Source organism: Cheilinus undulatus, linkage group 2 (assembly GCF_018320785.1).
Source record: "Cheilinus undulatus linkage group 2, ASM1832078v1, whole genome shotgun sequence".
In the NCBI taxonomy this organism is placed as follows: Eukaryota; Metazoa; Chordata; class Actinopteri; order Labriformes; family Labridae; genus Cheilinus; species Cheilinus undulatus.
This window is the reverse complement of record NC_054866.1, coordinates 50,318,099-50,343,723: the sequence shown is the minus strand read 5'-3', so window position 1 is coordinate 50,343,723 and position 25,625 is coordinate 50,318,099. Positions and strand designations below refer to the sequence as shown.

The window sequence follows — 25,625 nt, the reverse complement described above, 5'->3', positions numbered from 1 at the left end:
ACCATGCTGTGTTTTTATCAGTCTCCAACATAATCCTTTTCCTGGTGAGCTGAAAGTCTCAGTTACAGTATTTAGACAATGTGACACTGAAATCTTTGGATCGGAACAGAGAGAAAATGAATTCTTTCAACCAGAATGTCACTTATTTTAAAAGTGTCCTGCCTGTCGAGTCTGTGGTAAGAAAAGCATTCAAGGCAATAAAACAACAGTGCCTCAAAGAACTCACCAGAATTCACAACGACACTGCTGTGCCATTTTTCATCCAATGTTTACCGCTAATACAGAGCCACACATTCACAAATACACAGGGTCATCCAGGGGTACAGCGAGTAGGGGTGCAATGTTACAATGCAATGTACATCTAAGAGTAATTACTGTACAAGCAATGATCTAGAAGGGAGGAAACAACATCTGTAAGTTCTATAAAGTCTTTCTAGTCTAATCAGACACCGGTGCTGCCTTGCAGTGCTAGAGGCTATACACATGGGGGCAGATCCACTAATGAATAACAGGACTTGCTGTGCATTTTTTAGCTGTATGACACAACAATTCTGTTCCTGGGGATTCTCTATAGATCTGCAACTATGGAGAACATCCAGATATTTCTAGTCTACACTGATAGTATGCTACATTTTTCTCTCCTTGGTTGACTTAAGGCATGACCTGCCTATCCTCTGCCTTCTTATGCCAGTTTCTCATGGATTATCACAGGAAGCGCAGCGCTTCCTGTAGAAAAACGCAGCTGGAGAATGGGAGACTTTTCTAAAAGGTTGTTTCTGTTTCTCTTTATATATCTGCTCCTTGGAAATGACTATATATTCTTTTTTTTTTTTTTTTTTTTTTTTTTTTTTTTTTAGTTTTTACACGTAAACCTCAATCTGAAAACTCTGCCGTCTTCTCCATCAGCTGTTTAGCTGATGGAGGATACAGGAGTTTGGTAGGCTTTAGTTTCTTTTTTAAATCATTAAAATGATTGATGTTTGCCTAATATTCCCAAGAAGTAGATGGATGTGAAAAATTGATATAGAAATATTGCTTAGAAAAGATTCTCCTTTACTTTATTTAGCTGCACTCGTAAGTAGGAAGGGCTGCGCTTTACTGGATAATCGATGAGAAATTCAAGGCTGTAGGAGCTGAATATGTCAGTAGAACGTAATTATTCTCAGCGGATAGCTTTCTTATAAGACTGATCTGGAAAAGCATTTTAAAGTTTATATGTGCTGTGAAATTTTGCTGCCGTGCTGCGTGGTGATAACAAGTGATTATCAGGAGGATTGATGAGAAAAGAGATGGGCATGGGCGTATATAGCCTTTCAAAACCAGATTTATATTTCCTTTTTCACATTTCTCTGCTTGTTCTTAAACCTGCTCTCTGCGACCTGACAGGCTGAATTGCTGGCGACTCCATCAGATGGCTTCATTCAAGCTGCATCACTCAGTTCAGACTGCTGCGACTCATTCTTGAACCGTCTCATTGCATGGCGAATCTTTGGTCTGAACAGGGCTTTACATAGTCGAACATTATGCTGATGACTTTATCATCTCACTGTCTGGATTCATTTCTTCTGAAACAATGGTTCTCAACTGGTGGGTGGGGACCCAAAAGTGGGCTGTGAAGCTCTTTCCAGTGGGTCAAGGATGTGTGCAGTTGAATGTACCAAAGTGGATGTACTGTGATTTAAAGGTGCAGTGTGTAAAATTGGGAATAACAGTATCTAACAATCAGTTCTAGAATGTGATGCTCATTTCTCAAAAAAGCACATCTGTTATTAAGTTCCTGCTGTGGTTCCATGGAAACACACAAAATGCAAATTCCAAGATGGCGGCACCTGTGGAGAGGACCCTCTTTATGTATATGAATAAAGGCCTGTTCTGCGTTGATTAAAACTAAATAATTGAATAAATAAAGCATTTTTGTGTAAACACTCATTTGGACAGACCTATCTATAAATATTATGTTAAATTTTTACCAAGTTTGTTCTGCCAAATGTTACAAGGCTAATTATTACACACTGCCCCTTTAATACATTTTTCTGTTTTTCCTATGATGACATGTACATTTCAGTATTTGTCTCAAGATTTCTACTTATGTAGCTCCGTTTCTTTGTGTAACAAAGCTGGTTTTTGCAAGATACCTAAGTGGAAATTCCTCAAGAAATTAACTTATTTCAACCAAATATCAGGAAAATGGAGTAAAATGAGATTCATCCTTGCATTTCTTTTTGTATTGATTTGCTTTTCAAACATGATTTGTCTTTGTTCAGTGACGTTTTGTTCCATTTGGGATCCAATCAATGACATTTTTCATTAAATAAACTTGAATGTTTGGAAATTACTAAAATGCTGGGTTGTGATTTTTCCTGATGCCCAACCAGTTTAGAACTACTGCTCTAAAATGAAGCATGATACTTGTTTTGCAATCAAAAAATGAGTTACAGTTAGTAAAACCTCACAGAACCCCTAACTTTGAACACTTTCCCTGTGGATCTGCAAATATTCAGCAATCAAACCTTAGTGAAGTGTTATTTTTATGTCATTGTTTAGAGGCCATTTGTTCACATTTCTTGTGTAAATATGGTCACAGTGTCTGCAGCTCTGCTGGCTCAGAGCAGATGCCGCATTAGTGAAATGTAATATTCTTCTCTGCAGACGGGCACCATGGGAACAGCAGCACCGATCTGTCATTGTCAGAGAGGAGTGTAAATGGATCTGACTGGCCTTCAGTTTGCATTTTTTGATCCGTTGATCTGGTTGAAAATATACAGTATTCGTGAGGCAGCCCTGAAGCTGCGACAAACCTGGAACGTTTGTTTGTTTTCCTCCAGCGTCTCACATTCAGATGAATCAGAGTCACTGCTGTTGTTTTGGTACAGAAGATAAATGTTTGTCTTCCTTAAAATGGTGCAAAATCATTTAAATAAATATAAAACAAACCTAAAAGCACAATTCAGGGCTCTGCTGCAAAGCAGCTGGTAGTAGTTGTGATATTTCACTTTTTATGTGAGCTTTAATAACTGTAATAACTGAACAGGACTGGGGTCTCTGGTAGAAAAATGATTGAACATTATAAGTTTGGTTATTGGCAGGCAGAAATATAAGAGTCCATATGTACCAGTGAGACGATCAGTCCATCATCTCACTCGTCTCTGAACAGGCTGTGTAACAGCTTGTGTTAACCCAGGATATGGACTGTAAATAAACTCATTATGACACTGATTTTCATTTTAAATGTTAGCAATATGAGTAATGACATGACTTCATTCTGTGATATAGTTCTACTGGTACTAAACTTTATTGGCATCCAGTGAGCCTCCCTCTGCAGATGATATGTAGAGACATAATGGTGGATGTTCATTGGCTACAGAAGCTGGTTTAAAGCTTCCTGCAGCTCGACCCTGTCGAATTCAGTTCATGTTCTTTCAACAGATAAACTAGTCTGAGTGATTTGTCCATGCTTTCTATGACAACTCCCACTAAATGACCCGAATCACAGGCTATGACATACGCTGGTATGCAGGAAATCAATATCAATGGTTGCATCATCCATCTACACCACCAGTGCTGTAGTAAATAATGATGCGAAGCAACAAGAAAGCTGCATTCATATGCTTAATAATATGGATATAAATGGACACAGAGAAGAATATCAACAACTCATAAGCAGACACAATGAGACAACAAATGCAGCTTCAACAAATAAACACTGAACACTTCCTACATTATCTCTGCCCAAACAAAACTTCTTACCTGTTGAGATTAGAGTCCAATGTCTACCTACATCCAGAATAATCGGAGGTCATTCCATTTTTGTGTCTTTCACAGATGGGGGTGTCTCCATTAGTGTTACAGCCAAGACCACGCTATCTGAGACCATGGCATGCCCATGACCAGAGTGCACCGAGACCAAGCCAGACCAAGATTTATAGGGCCAAGACCTAGACGAGACAAGACCAAGACTATAAAAATTAATCTAAAAAAATTCTTACAGGTTTGAACAGTAAAACAGCCCGCTTTCTAATTTAATTTGCTCTCAAATAAATCGACAGCAAACAACAAGGTGTCTGCAACTCTGTTTTCAAAACACCGTAATGAAAAAACCCACATCTTAGCAGATTAGTTGGGCCCACTTCTTGTCAAAACTAAGTCCTTGTATGTATTAAAAAGCCACTGACAAGTCCAGTGTTTATTTGAATATCTAGAAAATTAGAGTGGTGGTCTCGACCAGTCTTGATAAACAATCACAAGTTCAGCAAGTCCAAGACCGAGACAAGACTAAGTAAAAATACGCTCAATTCCAGTTTAAGATTAAGACATTCAAAGCATGGCCTCTAGACCAATTTTTGAGACCTACAACAATAGTCTCCAGCAAGTGAAAAGTCTTGTGACATCATTATTCAGCTTTAGGACAAGAGCAGGGCTCGTATCGTCCTTCTTATAGTGGGTGAAGATTTTCTTGTCCTTCTTCCGATACCGATGGGCAGGAACGTAGCTAGGGATTTTGGGCCCCCAGATAAAATATTTAAAGGGCCCCCCTTTACTGGCTAGCCAAGCAACAAATGTGTAATTTTGGCAAATATCTATGCATTTTAATGTATTTTTGAACCATAATTTCACCATTTATAAGCAATATTTTTTTTCATGGTTAAACTGAATTTAATTCCATTATTTCACACATGCAGGACTATACCATTTGGACATTTTTAAGGGAGGAGCAGAGGCCCCCAGTTTTTTTATTTTAGTCTATTTGATACAAATTTCAGTCTGTGGACCGATTCACTTAGTCGCTTTTGACTCAGTAATGACACTAGTTACTAAGAAAAAATAAATAAAAACACTCTTCACCGAGGCTTCTCAAGGGCCCCTCCCTACTGTGGGCCTGGGTAATCAGTATCCTTTCCCCCCTGTGTTACACCCATGTCAGTGGGCTTTTTGTAGCACTCCGTCTGGATGGTGTCAAAGGATGGAAAGAAAACCCTTTGTACTGGACTGGCTGGTGGCTGACAGTGGTGAGTGTTGGTGTGGCGAAGGGATGGTAATAGAGGATGGTGTCACAAGAGCTTTTCTAGTCTTGGATCCCTGCAGTTTCTCCTCAGGTATCAGAGACTCTGAGGTTTGTCATTTTCACGCCTCGGTGTGAAGTGCTGCAAAGGATCCTTGAGTGAGGATTACCTTTGGCCCATTGTCTGGAAATTCCCCCTATATCATGACACATAACATTAGAAATACATTGAAATAAACTTGTTAAAATGTACATTTTGATCATGTTTAATGTTATCTAAGCACAATAAATGCATTTATGTTTGCATTGGAGATAACAGAGTTTGCAGTCAGCCAGTCAAAATGACCTTTTGTGCCCTTCTTGTGTAAAATCACCTTCCTTCACCAGTCTGATGCTCAGTTTGGATTTCAGCCCATCCTTGTGACCATCTCTACATGCCTCCATGCATTGGTTATGTCCATGTGATTGGCTCATTAGATAATTATGTTAATGAGCAGTTGAACAAGTGCACTTTATAAAGTTACAGTGTCATTTAGCAGACGCTTTTCTCCAAAGCGACGTACATTTGAGAGCAAGAACAACACAAGCAATGATCTAGACAAGAAGAAACAACATCAGTAAGTGCCATCAAGTGCTTCAGGTCCAATTGGACGCAAGTGCTGCCATGTAGAGTTTAAGGCAGAGTACCTAAAATATACGTTGTTTGTGGAGTTTTTTTTTTTTTTTTTTTTTTTTTTTTATTAGACAGCAACAATGAATCAAGGAAATGTGGGATCACTAATCGCCATTCATTAGACTTCACAACAACTATTTACCAAGTACCAAGTGCTGGATCATTCCCAAAGAGCTGGGCAAAGAAATCCCAGAAGTAGAGCAGGACAGTGCGAGCTAACTATAGTTGGGAAACTCATTCAACCACTGGGGGCAGCAGTGGGGAATAGTCTGGCTGAGACTCAATCTACTACTGGGGACAACAGTAGAGAATTGCCTAGCTAAGTGCAAAGTGTTCTCTGAAGAGCTGGGTCTTTAGCCTTCTCTTGAAAGTAGAGAGGGAGTCTGTAGATCGAATGGAGTTGGGTAATTCATTCCACCATTTAGGGACAACAGAGGAGAAGAGTCGAGCTAGTGACTTAGGAGCATGATGTGCTGGAAGTACCAGGCGCCTTTCGCTGGCTGAGCGTAGTGGGCGAGAAGGGGTGTAGACCTGGATGAGGGACTCCAGGTAAACAGGAGCAGTTTTAGTTACTGCTTTGTAAGCAATGATTAGAGTTTTGAATTTAATGCGAGCTGCAACTGGAAGCCAGTGTAGAGAGATTAAAAGAGGCGTGACATGAGCTCTCTTGGGTTGGTTGAAGACCAGACGTGCTGCTGCGTTCTGGATCAACTGCAGAGGTATAACTGTGCATGCAGGTAGGCCTGCCAGTAATGAGTTACAGTAGTCAATACGTGATATTATAAGAGCCTGTACCAGGAGTTGTGTAGCATGCTCTGTCAAGTAGGGTCTGATCCTCTTGATGTTGTAGAGGGCGAAACGGCAGGACCGAGCAATCAAGGCCACATGGAGCTTGAAGGTTAGCTGGTCATCAATCATGACACCCAGATTCCGGGCTGACTTAGTGGGCAAGAGATTATTTGATCCAAGCTGGATACTGATCTGCGAGCTGGATACTGATCTGCGTCTGACGCAGACGCAGATCTGCATCTGCGTCTGTGTCTGGTTAATGTAAATATATGAATACAGTATCTTTGACCTGCGGCACATGTTTGTTTCCCTGTCTGCCCTCTCAGGCTGTCACCTCTCTGTGCAGCTGAGAACAGGATGTACTGCAGCAGTGCTGAGGTGTCAGCTTTCCTCCTCTTCCTCTCTCTTCTCTCCCACTCACTCATCTCAACCTCTCTGCTCTCTCCTCTCTCCACCCCTCTTCTTCTCCTCTCTGTGATTTATCTTATCGTCCTCGGCTCTCTTGTTGTCTCCGGTTGTTCCTCCGCCTCCTCCTGTCTGTGAAGTGCTCGCTCAAGAGATGCACACAAGTAAATATGAACATGCATGTGCACACTAGAATTAGCATAATTACTCCCCGTGCATGCATGCACACACACACACTTCAAGGCTGAGAGTGTTGATTAGAGCTGCTGTTGATGAAAGGGTTTCCAATGTTCTGTGTCATAAAAAAAAAAATTACAGAAACCATGAAACCATGAGACAAACATGGTTGGTAAATTTAGTCTGCACATGCTTCCTGTTAGAAGAATATTTGTGATGTGGTTTGTGAAGTGTGACAGGCTGAAACAGTGCTAACAAACCAGGATTTATGGTAAGGAGCAGTATGATGACGATATGTGGGAGTCAGACGGTGTTATGCTTGTGATCACATAAAGCTGCCGTGTTCTTCAGGGTTTATTCACAGCTGCCAACTCTGACATGAATATGTGTTTAGATTGCATGTGAAAACAGGCTGACAGAATGATTCATCTGACAGTTGTGATTCACATGAAAGACATAGATGTCGCACACCTCCTCAGACAGATTATCATGTCCCTCGTTAAGTGAATATTTATGAAAATCAGTCTTTTTTATTATTGGATTTTATGCATCATAAAAGCCATGCTGAGGTTTCACGATACTGAACAGAAAACTCGCAGAGCTTCAGAATGTGCCAAAAGAAGCACAATTCTTTCATGGCTCTATCGGCTAGTTTACTGATCATCAGCTTGTGGCCCAGGGGCCATCTCAGGCCCCCCAAAGCTTCCTGTCTGGCCCCTAAAGTATCATTAAATTCAGAAAAGGAGGAGAAGAAGATGTCCTGGTTATAAGAGTATCCTTTGGCTTTAAATGTCTGCAGCTGTTAAATGGATCCCACAAACAATTAATATTGAAATTGTTGTAGAATTACCTAACATTTGATGTATTTTTACTCAAATTTACAGTCATAATTAGTATATATTTAAATAAAGGTTAAGGTTGGCAGAAGTGCTGAAAAATGACCAGATATAGTGGTGAAACAGGGTTAGAGAGTAGCAACAATGGGTGATAACTGGCAAAATGGGTTGTGGAGTGGCACAAGGGGACAAAAATTGGCAGAAAAAGTTGTGAAAAGGGGTTAAAACCTGGCAAAAATTGGTTAAATTTGAGAAAAAGTATTGAAAAATTAGGTTAACAATTGGAAAAAATAGAAGAAAATTGGCGAAATGGATAAAAGAGTGGCACAAAGGGGATAAAACATGCAGAAAAAGTGTTTCAAAAGTGGTTAAAGAAAGGCAAAAATTGTGTTAAAGAGGCAAAAAGTATTTTAAAAAATTGGTTCAAAGTGGAAAAAAAATACAAATACTACTACAATAATATTTCAATAAGACCAACATATTTATTTAATTTTTGTTTATGTGAAGGTCCAGCCCCCAGAGTTTCTGTCGAGACTAAATCTGGCCCATGTGCAAATGTACTTGATGACTCCTGCCCTAGTTAATAGTTTACAAAAGGGTATTTTCATAAGACAAGCATGTGTTGACATTTTTGTTTTTGTTTTTTTTTTTTTTTTTTTAGGTTTTTACCGATAAAAGACCTATAATCAGTGTTGATTTCTGACAGTAATGTATCCCCTTTTTCAGGTGGATCTTTCCAGGGGACTCAGCTTTTCTTGGATACAAGTAAGGGGGGCTCCAAGGACAACAGGTAGGCAACCACTGACATATCTAACCAATTTTTTTGTACCTTTAAACAAACCCCCTGTTGTTTAAATGGACCATCTTTGTCATGCTTTGGTCGAATGCAAAAGAACTACTGACCCCACCCCTCTCTTTCACAGAGTATGATGTTTTTTGACTGCTACTGTTAGTTATGACCTTAGAATTAACATCATAGTGACCTCCTTTAGTGTTATCATATTTGTAGTTTACATCTCACACATTAGATACAGTAGTTGTTTATAGCCTGAGCTCTCTGCTGTGCCCTCTAGTGGTGTTAACCAGTAACATGTGTCACACATATGCAAAAATATTTCCAGTAAAACTCATAACAAACCTGGAAGAATAAACACAAATATAAGGTTTCAGGCCTTGCACTATAAGAGCCCCGGGGATGTGATGTTTGATGATGGGCAACGCAGCTGGGTCAGTATCTTGCTTTATTTGCAGTCTGCTCCATCCTTAAAGTCCTCTGTCATGTTGATGGTGTTTGAGGGGTAGGCTCATTCAGAGGATGAAAGGAGCCAGTGAAGGTTTCACCCACTGGTGGATTATACACTTGCAAGAAAAAGTATGTGAACCCTTTGGGATTTCTTGGATTTCTGCATAAATTGGTCATAAAATGTGTTCTGATCTTCATCTAAGTCACAACAATAGACAAACACAGTCTGCTTAAACTAATACTGCACAAATAATGATATGTTTTCATGGTTTTATGGAACAAAACATGTAAACATTCACAGTGCAGGGTGGAAAAAGTATGTGAACCCCTAAGCTAATGACTTCTCCAAGAGCTAATTGGAGCCAGGAGTCAGCCAACCTGGAGTCCAATCAATGTGATGAGATTGGATTTGTTGGTTAAAACTGCCCTGTCCAATAAAAAACACACAACAGTTTTGAGTTTGCTGTTCTCAAGAAGCATTACCTGATATGAACCGTGCCTCGCACAAAAGAGCTCTTAAAAGATCTACGATCAAGAATTGTTGACTTGCATGTAGCTGGAAAGGGTTACAAAAGTATCTCTAAAAGTATTGATGTTCATGTGTCCACGGTAAGACAGACTGTCTACAAATGGAGAAAGTTCTGCACTGTTGCTACTCTCCCTAGGCATGGTCGTGATGACTGCAAGAACACAGCGCAGACACTCAGTGAGGTGAAGAAGAATCCTAGAGTGTCAGCTAAAGACTTACAACAGTTTCTGGCACATGCTAACATTTGTGTTGACAAATCTACAATAAGTAAAAATTTTTAAAAAGAATGGAGTTCATTGGAGGACACCACGGAGGAAGCCACTGCTGTCCAAAAAAAACATTGCTACATGTTTGAAGTTTGCAAAATAGCACCTGGATGTTCCACAGCACTACTGGCAAAATATTCTGTGGACAGATGAAACCAAAATTGAGTTGTTTGGAAGGAACACACAATGCTATGTGTGGAGAAAAAAAAAGGCACAGCACACCAACATCAAAACCTCATCCCAACTGTGAAATATGGTGGAGGGGCCATCATGGTTTGGGGCTGCTTTGCTGCCTCAGGGCCTGGACAGATTGCTGTCATTAATGGAAAAATGAATTGCCAAGTTTATCAAGACATGTTGCAGGAAAACTTAAGACCATCTGTCTGCCAACTGAAGCTCAACAGAGGATGGGTGATGCAACAGGACAACAACCCAAAGCATAGAAGTAAATCAACAACAGAATGGCTTCAACAGAAGAAAATACGCCTTCTGGAGTGGCCCAGTCAGAGTCCTGACCTCAGTCCGATTGAGATGCTGTGGCATGACCTCAAGAGAGCAATTCACACCAGACATCCCAAGAATATTGCTGAACTGAAACAGTTTTGTAAAGGGGAATGGTCCAAAATTCCTCCTGGCCGTTGTGCAGGTCTGATCTGCAACTACAGGAAACGTTTAAATGAGGTTATTGCTGCCAAAAGAGGGTCAGCCAGTTATTAAATCCAAAGGTTCACATACTTTTCCACCCTGCACTGTGAATGTTTACATGTTTTGTTCAATAAAACCATGAAAACATATCATTATTTGTGCAGTATTAGTTTAAGCAGACTGTGTTTGTCTATTGTTGTGACCTAGATGAAGATCAGAACACATTTTATGACCAATTTATGCAGAAATCCAAGAAATCCCAAAAGGTTCACATACTTTTTCTTGCAAGTGTATATTCAAAGCGCTGTTAAATGAAGAAATGTTTTAGTTCAGGAGTTAGTGCAGGGCACTAAGGATTCATCACAAAGCTCAGTGTGCTATAACCAAGGCTGGAGAGTTGAGGGGGTGGCAAGAGTCAAGCTTTATTCATGTTGACTCACAAGTTTGTTGTTTGGAAGCCAAGGTCAAGGCCAAGGTCAAGCTCGACAGTATCTCTCTTATCTGGGCTTGTTCACCCCTTGTAATAAGCCCAGAGATCACCTGCAGTTCTTGGACCCTTAGATCTCCTCAGCACGACCAAGGGCTTGTAGCAACCCTTATACCCACCGGGACAGAATCCTTGGCCGTGATTACTCGTCACTTGACTCTGCCCAAAAGGTGTTATTTTTTTTAACAGATTATTTTCCCATGACACCAGTAGCATGCAAGGTCATCCAGAGCCTGACTGGGGTTGTGTCAATCCTCCTTCCTGCTCGATGGTGCCCTCAGGCAGGCTTGCCCTCCATTACCTGAGCATTTCTCACCAATCAGGTAGCAGCATTTATCGCTGGTGATGGACAACATGGCAGCCTCAGAAATATGTAGCTAAACACCACTTGTAGCTGGCTGCAGTAGCAACTGATCTCACTGCTAATGCCTGAAAATTATTTTATTTTTAACTTAAGCTTATTTGAAAGTCCAGCCCTCAAAGCGTCTGCTACAATTAAAAGCTGGCCCCAGCTGTATGCCCTGGGAAAATTTAGGGAGGGTTTGCCGTATTAAAAATATATACAACCAATCCTACTGAGAGGGCACTTTGTCAGGTATTGTCCACTGGAAAGACATCCAAGAGGGGGCTTTAGCATGCATTGACATCCAAAAGAGTAGCCTGCAAGACTTTTTGTCAAATTTTGTCCTGGAGGGTACTTCGTCATGTTTTATTTTTACTTTATAGTCATCCAATAGAGTACTTTGCTGTGATTTTTCAAACATAAGCTTGATGCCGCCCTCTGAGTCCACCAGAGAGTGGATCCTCATCTCTCCATGGTTATTAAACAATAACACAACTTCATTTACAAACTAACTAGCTTATATGTAGGGTTTAGTGTTGATTTGAGCTCGAGCAGCAGCACAAAGCATCTCAGAAAATCCTGATAGAGCATCTTACACATCAGCAGCCAATCACAGCAATTCTAAACACTCAGGTTTACTTTCTCCTGTCACTCTTTTTGTCCTTCTGTCTGTCACCATTTCCTTCCTCATCCTCTTCCTCTCCTCTGCTCCTCCTCTCCTCTGCTGCTGTCTCTTATTGACACAGTAATCCTCTTGTCAACAACGCCTGTATTTGTAAAAGCAGCAATAAGCTGGCTGTTTGTTTGTGAGCAGACATGCTTATCTGTGAGTGTTGGTGTGTAAACCGCAGTTTATGTGTTCAGGCAGCGGCGTGCTCCTTGTATTTATGTGTGTGGAGGTATTCAAACATCAATAACCTGCCTAAATGTCTGTTTATACTCCAACATGTTTGTAATTCAGTTCAACAAGCTTCACTGGCACCACAGTACATCCTAATTGTGGAAGAATGGGGTGCACAATCCGTGTAACGCCATCAGAAATACTTAACATGTTTATGAATAAAACAGTCCTAAACCCTTTTATATAAGCCGACACAGACACAAAGATACAACAATCACAAACTTCAGGAATCACACCCACTCATGTCTCTTTCGATCTCACAGCTGTACTTCCAAACTCCTCTTCCTCCTACAGTCAGCCGATTTGGACGTCGAGATACAGAAAATATCCAAAAGAATGACAATGAAGTTTTCATCAGGGACTTTCACACACACAGAAACACACAAACGCTGCAAAGTCGCATTAGCATTAGCCAGCAGAAAGCTCATTCTCTGCTGAGCTGATTGGTGTTTCAAATGTCGGCTTGTTTCTGCCGTGCTGTCTTCATTCACGGATTATGTAAAAATATGCAAGATTGACTCCAAAAGACAACCACACATACAGAAACACACACACACACACAATGTGTAACAAACAACAGAGATTTAACTTGTAAAATTATTTAAATTCAGTCTTTCCAAACACATAGATGACTGGACTGAGTTCCTACATGTCTACACAAACTCTGGTGACATTTAAGCACATAATTGAACAGTGTCACATTATAATAACAAGCACTAAAATATACAGACACACGGGCTGCCCCAAGCTGCTTTAAATTCTCCTAAAAGTTCAGGTGAGAAATGCTGAACATGGTGTCGGGCAAGATTCTTGAAATATATAGTGAGCCAAGATACCCTGCAAGAATCCTAGCTTCACTACAACACTGTAACCTCAGCAAAAATATAGCAAGCTTATCTATCTATCTATCTATCTATCTATCTATCTATCTATCTATCTATCTATCTATCTAATTAGGGGGAATCTTAACTAGTAGAGTGAAGAGGCTAAACTACTGGGCCAAAACAAAGGTCCAGACATGCAGGGATGCCCCGGATGCTGCCAATGAATGTGTCTCTGTGATTGGTGGGAGCGTAGAAGTTGTGGAGCAGTTCACCTATTTGGCTGGGTAATCGATCGAGCCGTTAACTGCAAGGATGAGATCAGCTTGGCCTTGTGCATGGGGTGATGGGTTCACTGGGCAAGGTGGTATGGTGCTCACTGTATCTGAGCATGTGGACGAAAGTCAAAGTCTTTGGGTCCTTGGTCTTCCCGGTCTTACTATATTCTTGTGAGGCCTGGGTGCTGACTGATTGCCTGAGGTGCTGGCTGGACTTCTTTGTGACAACTTCTCTTTGACCAGTCTTTGGGTATCATTGGCAAGACCGTGTGTCTGTTGCTAACGTGCTCAGGAGAGCCAGGATGAGAAGGGTCAGCTGGTTGATACAGAAACGGCAGCTATTACAGGCATAGGCCTGGATGATGGCCATTAGTAGGCCGGGGCAGTACAGGACCATGGTTGAAGTAGCAAAGTGCCAAGAGGCATATGCTCCCATACCTGACCTGACCTATATAAAGTTACCTCACCAATCTACAAAAAATGTTCAGTGCTTAACAAATTTATTAGACCAGCTGTTGTATTTGTCTCAGAGACCATCCAGCATCATGAAGTGCTTTAATGCGGACTCTTTCATTTCAGTGAGCTCTCCATGTTTTACCATTTTGAACAGGAATGAGGAATTTCAAACTGAATTCATCCAAATTTGAGCTGGCTCACTGGGCTTCTCTGAGAAGTCAGAAATTAATCAAGCATAACATTCAAGCTCTAAAATTCATTTTTCTGTTCAGGAATGCAAGTAAATAACTATAATTTGACATATTAATCAAGAAATAATAATGTGGTTTACTATTTTTTCAGGTTTTTTGTAAATCAGTAAATTTGAAAATTCATGGATGATAAAAATTATTATATTTTAGCATTAAAAAAATCATTTTGGTTAAAGAGCTTCTACATATTGGTGTATTAACCATTGCAGAAACATAAAAAATGATTTTGGTGATTACCATTGCTGTTAATTTAGGGAAGCTTTGCATAAACCTTACTTTGGTTAGGGTTAGGATGGTCTAATAAATTTGTTAAGCACTGTACATTGTGAGATTATTTCCGAAAAATGTTCCTCAATATAAAATTGTGTAGACTTTGAATATCCCACCATAAGAAAATATCACCAAAGATTCAGAGACTTGTAGAAGATCTTAGTGCACAAGGGACAAAGTTGAGGTCAATATTGGATGCCAGTGATCTCCGAGCCCTCAGATGGCCCTGCATAAGAAGTAGGCAGGATTCTGTAGTGGAATTCAGGGCTCAGGAGCTCTTCCAGAATCAATGTCTGTGAACACAGTTGGCCGTGCCATCCATGAATGCATGTTAAAGCTGTACCATGCAAAGAAGAAGTTATATGTGGACAAGAAACGCCACCATCTTCTCTGAGCCAAAGCTCATTTCAAATGGACTTAGGTAAAATGGAAAACTGTTCTGTGGTCATATAAATCAGAATGTGAGTTTCTTTGTACTTCATACAGTTTACTACTCCAGGGAAAAACTGCAGAGATTCTTTTTTACAGATGTTTATCCCCTTTGTAACAGATGTAAATCTACAATTAGCAATTTATCACATGGATTTTGCTCATGCTGTAAATTGTCTTCATATTGGGAAAATATTTTTCAATGTTTTTCTGAGGCATATGGAAAATGTTGGAAACTGGATCCACTTATAGACATCCTCAGAGCTACAAGCTCCATAAGAATGAAAAGAGAGCAGTTTTGTTTGGCATGGTGGTTGCATAAACCTAATGTTGAGAGTATGGAGGATGGATTAAGTACTAATCTATGATTTATGAATGGGAAAATTGCTAACAGCACCTTGAGAGACTGAGATTTTACAATTAGGACAGCGGAAGTGAGTTTGAGATGATCAGGGACCCTTTGCTGAAACTGTAAAAATAATGTGTGTAACCATTTTTAGGACTGTTGAGCAGCTAGAGTCCTACATTGGACAAGAATGGGACAACATTCCTCTCCCAAAGCTCCAACGACTGTTTCCTCACTTCAAAGACATTTGCAAACGGTAAATAGTAAACATGGCCCTGTCCCAACTTTTTAGAAATCTGTTGCTACCATCAAATTCAAATTGAGCCAGTATTTTTCATAAAATGATAAATTGTCCCTGTTTCAACACCTTATATGTTATTTATGTTTTTTTTTTTTTTGTGAACAATATTTATACTGTTACACTTAAAGGTCATATTATGCAAAATATTTCAAACTTTTCTAACACAAATATGTGCCCCCGGCCTGTCCACAATCCCCCCAAGAATCAGGACTGCCCACACACCTTTCAGAAAATGTGTGCTGAAACAAGCCGTTCTCAGATTTCCCCCTCATGATGTCTTCCAGGGAGTAAGCACCACCCCCAGGTTCGGTTGGCCCTCCCCGCTTGGAAGAAAGTTCCCCACTCCTTTCTTGACCTTCAACTCAGCTTGCAGCTGAGAGGAAGATCAGGATAGCCAAATGCATTAAACCACATCCATCTCCTGAAAGGGGTGTGGTCATGGCTGAGTCAGACAACTCAGACACACAGAAACAGCCACAGACACAGAAATGGCTCCTTTACTGGAGTGTTTTTTTTTTTTTCAGCAACAGACTTCCCAGCTATGTTTTTGGGACCTCTGAGACCAATATAAGCTTGTCTTACAGGGTAAAACATGTCCCCTTTAAATGTTGTTACTGTCAAGCAGTGCAGTAAAGATGGCCGTCTTTGTGTCATGTTCACAGACCTCTGCTCCAAACTCACACTGAGACTCAGATGAGCTGACTGATGACTCTGATTGTCTTCATCATGAAGTGATTCACACATGCACCCTGTGGGGAGTGGCACATCTTCCTCATCCCCTTGGCAACAAACTCTTTCAAACAAGCCTCTCAGCCGAGTCGTCTCTGTGGTTTACAAGACAAACGGAGGGAAAACAAACGCACCCTGTGGTTAGGATCAGGCCCAGGTGTTTGTATGCGACACCCCCGCTGTACGTCTGAACCTCTGTTTGATTAGGACGCTGACAGGCAGCAGTAATGGTGCGGCGTTCGTCTGCAGATGAACAGGAATCTGTAATAGTGGGATGATGTCACCACAGGCGGTCTGGAGCATGCTGGGAAGGGGAGATTCTATGAAGACATTCAAAACATCTTCTCTTAGTAATGATTTCAGACACCAGTGGATTGTTGGTGTTTTATTCCAAACATGATGGAAGCTGATGTTAGTTCCTTCACTAGCAAATTGAACAAATTTTGATTTTCACGCCCTGATAGTGTGAGCAAAAAAGAACAGCTGCCAAATAAACCCTGCTCATCTTTAGATATCTCTTGAATAAAAATCATAGATTCCTCATGATGTGTTCTTTAACTGCTGAATTGTTCTTACATTGCTATGTCTTGATAAGTGGGAGCTGAAGTATAGTTCATGACCCATTTTGGCATTTCCACTGATAAACGGTTATACACAAGTATATACTCTACAATCTGATCTAACTGTACTCTACACCTTCTGTTACCTTGCTGTGCATCACTTCATGGATCAACAGGAAGAAGGAAAGACCGGATGACCTAACATGGATTGAAACTACGTACTTGGTTCATATCTCCAGCACATGTGACCAGGGTTTAACATTAACCCTCACCAAACAGCCAATCAAACTGGGTGGATTTCAGCCATAACCACCTTTTTTATACTGCTCCAATTCCAAAAAGGTTGGGGCATCTTATAAAATATAAAAACAAACATAATAAAATGATTGATTTAATTCACAATAGAGCATCAACAACATATCAGATGATGAAACCGAGATATTTTTACCATTTCATGTTCATGTTTCATTTTGAATTTGATAGCAGCAACACATTTCTAAAAAACAGGGGCAGGCCCATGTTTACCATTATGCAGCATTCTCTCTTCTTTTAACAACCTGTAATGTCTGGGAAGACAGGAGACCAGTTGATGGAGTTTTGGGAGAGGAATGTTGTCCCATTCTTATCTGATGTAGGATTTTGGCTGCTCAACAGTCCATGGTCTTCTTTAACAGATTTCATGTTATGATGCTCCAGATGTTTTCTATTGGTGAAAGGCCTGGACTGCAGTCAGGCTAGTTCAGCACCCAGCCTCTTCTACTGTGAAGCCATGTTGTTGTGATGGATGTGGTTTAGCATTATCTTGCTGATACTGTATATGCAAGGCCTTCTCTAAAAGAGATGCTGTCTGGATGGGAGCATATGTCGCTTTAAATCCTCTATCATCTTTTCAGCATTGATAGTGTCTGTCCAGATGTGTAAGCTGTCCACACCACAGACACCAATGTAACCCCATACCATCAGAGATGCAGGATTTAGAACTGTGCACTAACAAGTTGGATCCACTCTCCTCTCTAGACCGCAGGGCACGACGTCATCCATGGTTCCTAAAAGAGTTTCCATTTTTTATTCATCTGACCACACAACATTTTTCCATTTTGCCTCAGTGTATTTTAAATGAGCCCAGAGAAGATGGTGGTTTTTCTGGAACGTGTTCACACGTGTTTTCCTCTTTGCATGAAACAGCTTTAACGCCCTTATGCTGATGTTGCTGTAAACAACAAGAAGAGACACATGTTACACAAGGTAAAAATAACATTTGAACAGAGGTGTCAAAAGTTTTCACATTCATTACTCAGGTAGAAGTATAGATACTAGGGTTTAAAAAGACTTCTGTAGAAGTTGAAGTATCAACTCAAGCTTTACTCAAGTAAAAGTATAAAAGTACTTGTTTCAAAACTACTTAAAGTATAAAAGTAAAAGTAATGTAAGGGGGAAAAAATGCCATTAAGGACAAAAGTTTACAACACGCCACAGGGGCCTATAGTGCACTACCTCACCTGCCCAGAAAACATTTTTCTAAAGGCCATAATTACTATAATGTTATTTTAAAATGTTAATGTTGAAAAAATTTGGGATTCACCTGTTTCAGCCGCATTTATGTCCATTGAAAATGAACGCATTTTAGTACAATGCAAATACATTCAAGAACCATATATGTGTACTACCAACCTCCTCTCTGGTGCTTAGTTGGGACATTTCGCTCAAGTTCTCTTGAGTCTCTGCCATGGACATCTTCATACTAGGCTACATATGTCTGCTATTTCCTTGCTGGAGTGTGACGTGATTTGTGTCGCGCGCAGGTTCGATGGTTCGCGTAAAACCAATAGGGTGTAGGAATGGTATTATGTTTATGCTTCTCATCCAACCACAATCAAATTCACTCTATCCGGATGGCGGGATTTATCTGGATAGGTTTTTGGGTTCTTTATTTGGGTTCATCCAGGCCTATGCCTGCGTTTTGTGTTCTTCTGAATGATGACAAGCTGGAATGAAAACAAGCTGAAATGAAATAGGAGTAACGAGGCTATTTTTAAAATGTCAAGAGTAGAAAGTACAGATAATTGCTTGAAAATGGAAGGAGTAGAAGTAAAAAGTAGGCTGAAAAATAATTACTCCAGTAAAGCATAGATACCCAAAATGTCTACTTAAGTAAGGTAACAAAGTATTTGTACTTAGTTCCTTGACACCTCTGCATTTGAACCGTAAGTTGTAGCCACCTTTTTGCTTTTTCCTCTGAAAGGCCCCTGTTGTGCCGTTCTAATGATGCTATCCACAACTTCATAACTCATGCTGAACATTTTCTTGTGTGCCTGGAACTTGGTAAACTTTCCAGGGTTTTTAAAGATTAAGTCCACACCAGTAACTCTGTCAACTATAATCCACTTTTCGATCATTGCTGCAAATAGCAGGTTAGCCCTCCGCCATGTTGTCTGTTTGCATCCCAGAATGCACTGTTACTGGGCTGTAGCTGATTTTTAGATGCAGTTTTTTGCAGATTGGTGAACCTCTGCCCATCTTTTATACTAAGAGACTCTGCCTGTCTACAATGCACCTTTTATACCCAGTCATGTTACTGACCTGTTGCCAAATAGCCGTAATTAGTAGCAAAATGCTCCTCCAGCTGTTTTTCCATTTGTACCCCTTACCTTTCCAGGCTTTGCTGCCCCATCCCAACTTTTTAGAAATGTGTTGCTGCCATCAAATTTAGAACAAGCCAAGATTTTTGATTAAATGGTAAAATGTTTCAGTTTCAACATCTGATATGTTGATTGTGCTCTATAATGAACAGAATATGCCCTTATGAGATCAAGTCATTGCACTGTTTTCATTTAAGTTTTACAGTGTCCCAGCTTTTTTGGAATTGACAGCCTCAAAGAGACTTGAGAGGAGCAACAGACTCTCATTGCAGGTACAGGACCCCTGTAAAAGGTCAACCATCACACCAAGAAAGGGGGCGTGTCCCATCTGTAGCTGAGTCTGATATACCTATGTCAATAAATGGTGCTCGTTTAGCAGGAGAAGGACATTAGTCCAATCAAACAGTCTTCAATGTGCATATAAATGTTGCTACACCCCCGTCTTAGCTGCTGTGGGTCGCCGGACTTATGAGTTGTTGAGATGCATATCTCATAAGAAATGGTCCTCATATTAAGTGCAGTCATTATAGAGTGATTGAGAAATAATCTTGTTCTTGTAATGAGATTCTTGCTGCCGTTTGTGACAAACCAATGAGGGTTATCTTCATAAAAATTCACTTCAGAGTCAGTGCAGCAATAAGCACTTTGCACAAAGCAAACAAACAAAATGATTAGCACAAAATTGAGCATTGATTGTAAGTATGGATCAGGGAAAGGGTCCATAAGTTTGAGTAATGACTGAAAACCTCATTCTGTTATAAAGCAGAGGCATCAGACCTCCCTCTTTGTCCTCTCACTCTGTTTATATTTATGCGATGCGTTCACACGTCTCATTGCTCAGTGGAGGTTTGAGAGGATGTGTAATTGATACGAGTGAACCATCAACGTCTCAAGCTTTAACTCATTCTGATTGGGCCGCTGGCTGGCGGTGATAATGGTATTCCTGTTTGTTCAGGAGATGAGCTTTTTCCCAGGGGAGTCTGGGAAATGCAAATGCAGTGATAATGTCACCAGAGGGGTCCTAAAGCTTACCCAGATTACACACCATCATTAGGAATCTGCCAAGATGACTTCCTGCTTCTCTGCTGAGAGGACGACTGCATCCACGATGGCTTTAAACCGCTTCTCTCTCTGCAGTTCAAAATCCCCTAAATCAATGAAAAATTGATTTAAATGTGCAGTTTCAATTAATATAATTGTTTTTTCATTATTTAGCTATAGCTGCAGGCTATTACGCTGGCCATTATCATGAAGAGCATGCTGCTTTATTCAAACATTAACGTTTCCATCCTATAGATTATAAGATTTTCCATTTTTGCACATTTGACTACATTTAATACCAGGTGATGGTTCAACCTTGACCTGCAGCAGTGGCTGTGTTGGTACCTCTCCAGCAGACATGAGATTAATACAGTATATTCTATACTCTATACTAGTCACAGCTCCCTCTTGTGGCTGTAAATGAGGAGAAGCTCTCCAATAACTCAACAAAGTGCATTTAGGATGTATCATATTTAATTTTAGTGTCTTTATGCTGTATTATAAGGCTTTGCTCTTAAAAATGTTCTGTTTTTAACTGTTGAATTGCTCTGTATATGAATGATGCTCTTTAAATAAAATTGCCTTTTCTAACAACATAGATAAAGATCCTATAATCCTGAATAAGGCAAAGCTAGTTTTTTACAAGCCAGTTTGCAGACAGAGCTATTTAAAGTGCTTTGCATGGGCAGGAAAATACAGACAAACACATGGCATTATCATTATAACCTTTATTTATAAAGCACCTTTTTAAAATCCATCCATCCATTTTTTTATACCGCTATCCCATTGGGGTTGTGGGGGGGCTGAAGCCTATCCCAGCTGTCTCTGGACGAGAGGCGGGGTACACCCTGGACTGGTCGCCAGTCAATGGTAGGGCTGACATATAGAGACAGACAACCAAGCACGCTCACATTCACATCTACAGCCAATTTAGAGTCACCAGTTATGCCAATGAGCATGTCATTAGTGGTGGAAGGAAGTCGGAGTACCCAGAGAGAACCCACACGTGGGGAGAACATTCAAACTACACACAGAAAGGCCCAGACTGGGAAGTCAGCCAGGAACCTTGCTGTGAGGCAACAGCGCTAACCCCATGCCGCCGTGCAGCCCCAACTTTCAAAATCAAATTTACAAAGTTATTCATAAGAATGGTAATAATCCAACAAAGTTAAGAAAAGCAGGTCATAAGATCATAAACAAACACAATATTTAAGATTTATAAATATTCAGACTTGAAATTCCTCTAAATTAACTCTAAAGAATATATTTAATTTAAAAGTCATGTAAAAAAAAAAAAATACATACAGTGTATATAGTAATGAACAAAGGTTTGCATGGCACTTAGGATTCATCACTTGGCACATTGTGCCACAACCCAGGGCTGGAGTTGGGGTGGGGTGGGGTGGATATCCCGGTTCAAGCTTGACACATGTCCAGACATGTGTAGTGGTCCAGCCTGATGGCCTTTGCAGCCCCGACGATACACCCAGAGACCGTGGAGATTTTCCAACATGACCAGGGACTCATGGTGACCCTGCTACTCATTTAAATGGTACCCTCGTCCATGTGTTCCCAAACTTTTCAGGCCATGACCCCCCAAAAAACAGTGTCAAAGATCAAGGACCCTCATTGTCCCTGAGGGGGATAAAGTGCACAATATTCCTCAAAGCATCAGTTTTTTTAATATGTTTTACTTGCATTTAAGCACAAATATCACTTAATTACTATGTTTTGATTTAAAATTGAACTAATTTTAACAATATTTTTTAGAATACTAGATAAAACCATCCCGCAACCCCCCTGGGGGTCCCAGCCTCTACTTTGGGAGCCACTGCCCTAGACCAGTGGTTCTCAACTGGTCTATCGTCAGGACCCGCCACCATCTCCTCAAGGTCGATAGCGACCCAAAGTTCTTACATTTTGCAATCATAACAAAGTGCTTTAAATGTGAAGTTTGGATTTGAGCTGGAACCAAAGATGTAATGACACACAGGGGCTGAGACATAACCTTCAAAATAAAAGCACACCATAGATTTCTGTTGCCTTGTACTCTTTTCCAGGCACAGATTCACAACCCACTGAAAATGGCTTTGTGACCCACTTTTGGGTCTTGACCCACCAGTTGAGAATCAATGCCCTAGACCAGTGGTTCTCAACTGGTGGGTCTCAAAGCTCTTTTCAGTGTCGCGGATGTGTGCCTGGAAGATGTGTGCCTGTGTGTCATTTTGTGTTTAAGACTCTATCAGACATGCAGGTTTTGTCCTGTTTCATTGTTTTCTTGCACCTTTTGAACTGTTTTAGACCCAAGCTCTTCTATTTTTTTATTAAATACATCTGATCAACCAAAAAGAGGAGATGATGGTGGGCTGTGTAACTCAACCACTGCCCTACACCATCCTTACTCTGTCTCTGAGGTGTGGACTTTGTTATTTTTCAGCAGATTATCTTCCCACGCCCCTGGTAACATGCAAGGTAGGGCTGAATGATTTGGAAAAAATAATCTAATTGCAATTTTTTTTTCTTCAATAATGCAATTGCAATTTGTATCCAATCATTCCTTAAGTTCCTCATCTTATGTATTTTCCAACAAACACAGGCAATAAATCATTCTACATTATAACCAAAACAATATTAGATAAAACTAGGGCTGAACAATTTTGGAAAAAAAATCCAGTTGTGATGATTTTTGACTCATATTGCAAATTTGATATGAATTATTGTACTAAAGGGAAGGCTTATTTTTATGTCATCTTCATATTTAATCAGAAAAATGTACAGAATTGAAGATAGTAGAAATTTTTGTAGACTATTCTAAAAAAATGTAACAAAGATTATTTCATATGTAATGCATAACATCTGTACAACAAAAACAAGGTTTAAACCAGTATTTGACACAAATTTCAGATTAAAAAAATATAGCTGCAGTTTGAAAATTACAGCAGGCCATATTGCGATTTAATCTATTTTTCCCATACCCCTGGAACCATGCAAGGATATCCAGAGAACAACAGGGGTTGTGTCAGTCCTCCTTCCTGCCCAATGGGGACCAAATCTGAACCTTATTCAGCCTTAACTTTTGGGCCAAACATGCCTAAAATCACAATGGTTTAAGAAGAGATTTAAAAGAGATTATTGATTCAGCTGACCTGATCTTAAGCAGATCGTTACATCCTCACTGGAAATGCCCCGCCCCCTTTTGTTTCCAGTCTAGTACTGGAAATTAACAGAGGACCTCTGTCCAAGGATCTCATATGTATCAGCTCATATTTTTACTAGTGTTTTGTGAGGCACAGTCCAGTGATGATCTGTTGGTATGGCACTAGATCAGGAGATTTTTGTGTTGATCATTGTGACAAACTTGTGTTTATGATTTTGCATTCTGGCCTAGTTCACACAGCAGTTACTTCAGAAAACTGAGGTTTTTGTCCTGTTTTCAAAAATAATATTGTCCAAGGGCACAATTTTAAAATACATCTTTGACAACTTGAAAAAAACATGTCAACACTAGTCTGTGCAGACGAAGCAGCTCATGTTCTTAAATTTGAAAATTCTCTCCCCGTTCCTCAGTCCCGAACGAGTCACTTCTGAAATCACCAGCGTTGGCGGTGGGTTTCACATCACACAGGAGAAACCAGCGCACACTGTGACTGTCATAATTTTCCATGTCTATACATTAACACTGAGCACAGAGTTTCTAAAAATCTTCATAAAGGTGCATTCTGCACGTGTCTGGAAGGATTGCACAGAAAAACGTCAGTTTTGTAAAAACTCCGCCTACATGTGAACAAGTACTCGGTGTGCTAAACATCATCATTTGTTCCGCCTTGTTAGAGCGTCTTGTTGAACCCTGGGATGCTAGCAGACACTGTGTGCATGGTTTAGTAGAGCATTTTTGAGTTGGTTTGTTTTTTAGTTATTCCAGAAAGCTTAAACTGATTGTGACACTAAAAAGGCATTTAACTGTCAGGGAGAGTAAATATCTTTATTTATGAAGCTGTTTTCCTGCAGCAGGAGTTAAAGCCCACGGTTACTTCACATATTTATATTTAAAGGAAGACACTGTAGATAGGTAGGTGTTCTGTCTTTCCTGAGCACTAGAAAGTGAAATGGATTTTACAGGTTTAACTGAGGACAATGAAGCTCTGAAATGAGGAGAATATATATTATTAATGATCTTCCTCTCATTCCCTTATAGGTTTGGATGAAATATACCTTTTATATAAAACGAATCTGCAGAAATTCCTGCCTCCTTCACTTGAAAATGCAATAAATGCACTTTTGGCCTGTGCAATATTACCAAATAGCCTTTATTATTAGCACAATAAATCTCCCCCACTTTCAGCGGCGGTATGAGTGGAAATGTGGATGTCTACGGCGTTGCAGAGAAGCTGGCTTCGTCTCCAGCCTCCCCTCCCTGGAAAGATAAATAAAGCCGAGGTGTTGGCTGTGGAGCTAAACTTCCATCACATTATTCAGAAACACATACACCAAAACACTGATTGCCTCCAATCCAGTGATCAAACAGGAGCGAAAACAAGGAGCTTCTGGACAAAAGCCCACGATCATTGATTCGAAGGAGTGCAATGAGTGAGATCAAAGGCTTATTAAATTGAATTTTTATGAAAAGTGGATCAGATTTTTATTGGACTTTGATCTTGGAGCCTTTGAGGCGGATTCCTCTCTGCTGGTGAGCTGCGTTCACAGCCAGCAGAGCTGCTGGACAGTGATTGATCCGGCTGTGGTGGCATTATTATGAACGGCAGTGTTCAGGCATCCATCACTGCAGAGAGAAGAGGAGCGGCCATGATGGGAACGCTGTGAGCTCTGTGCATGTAAAATCTAGTGAGTGATGTCTTCTTTTTAAAAGTTGTCAAAACTCATCATACTGATGGTTTTAAAGGCAAGAAGAAGAGCAAATGTTTTAGTTGACGGGCCACCATCTACTTACCTGACACGCCAGATAGACGGTTTCATACATATATTTCATATTAATCTGGAAAGCTCACATACAAAGCATTTGGGAAGGGCAGGATTTTAAAAAGTCCCAGGAGGTGATTGGAGGAACATTCTATCACATTCATTATGGGCCAATCAGAGCAACGAGACGAAATGAGGAAGTCAGGCATGCATAACTGTGGTTGAAACCAGAGCTCTGCGGGCTGGCAATGTTGTCATTTGTGAATGCTGGAGATTTCTGGTGAATAAAAATCA

The 25,625-nt window shown here is 40.3% G+C and overlaps 1 protein-coding gene across 1 annotated transcript in view; it reads left to right on the top strand.

Annotated features, from left to right (window-relative positions):
* si:cabz01090165.1 (uncharacterized protein LOC100333421 homolog) overlaps nucleotides 1–25,625 on the top strand; it is a 302,244-nt gene that overhangs the window by 148,860 nt on the left and 127,759 nt on the right. The window contains exon 3 of the mRNA XM_041809037.1: nucleotides 8,606–8,669. The gene's annotated coding sequence lies outside the window, so the exon portion shown is untranslated. The remainder of the gene's footprint in view (nucleotides 1–8,605; nucleotides 8,670–25,625) is intronic.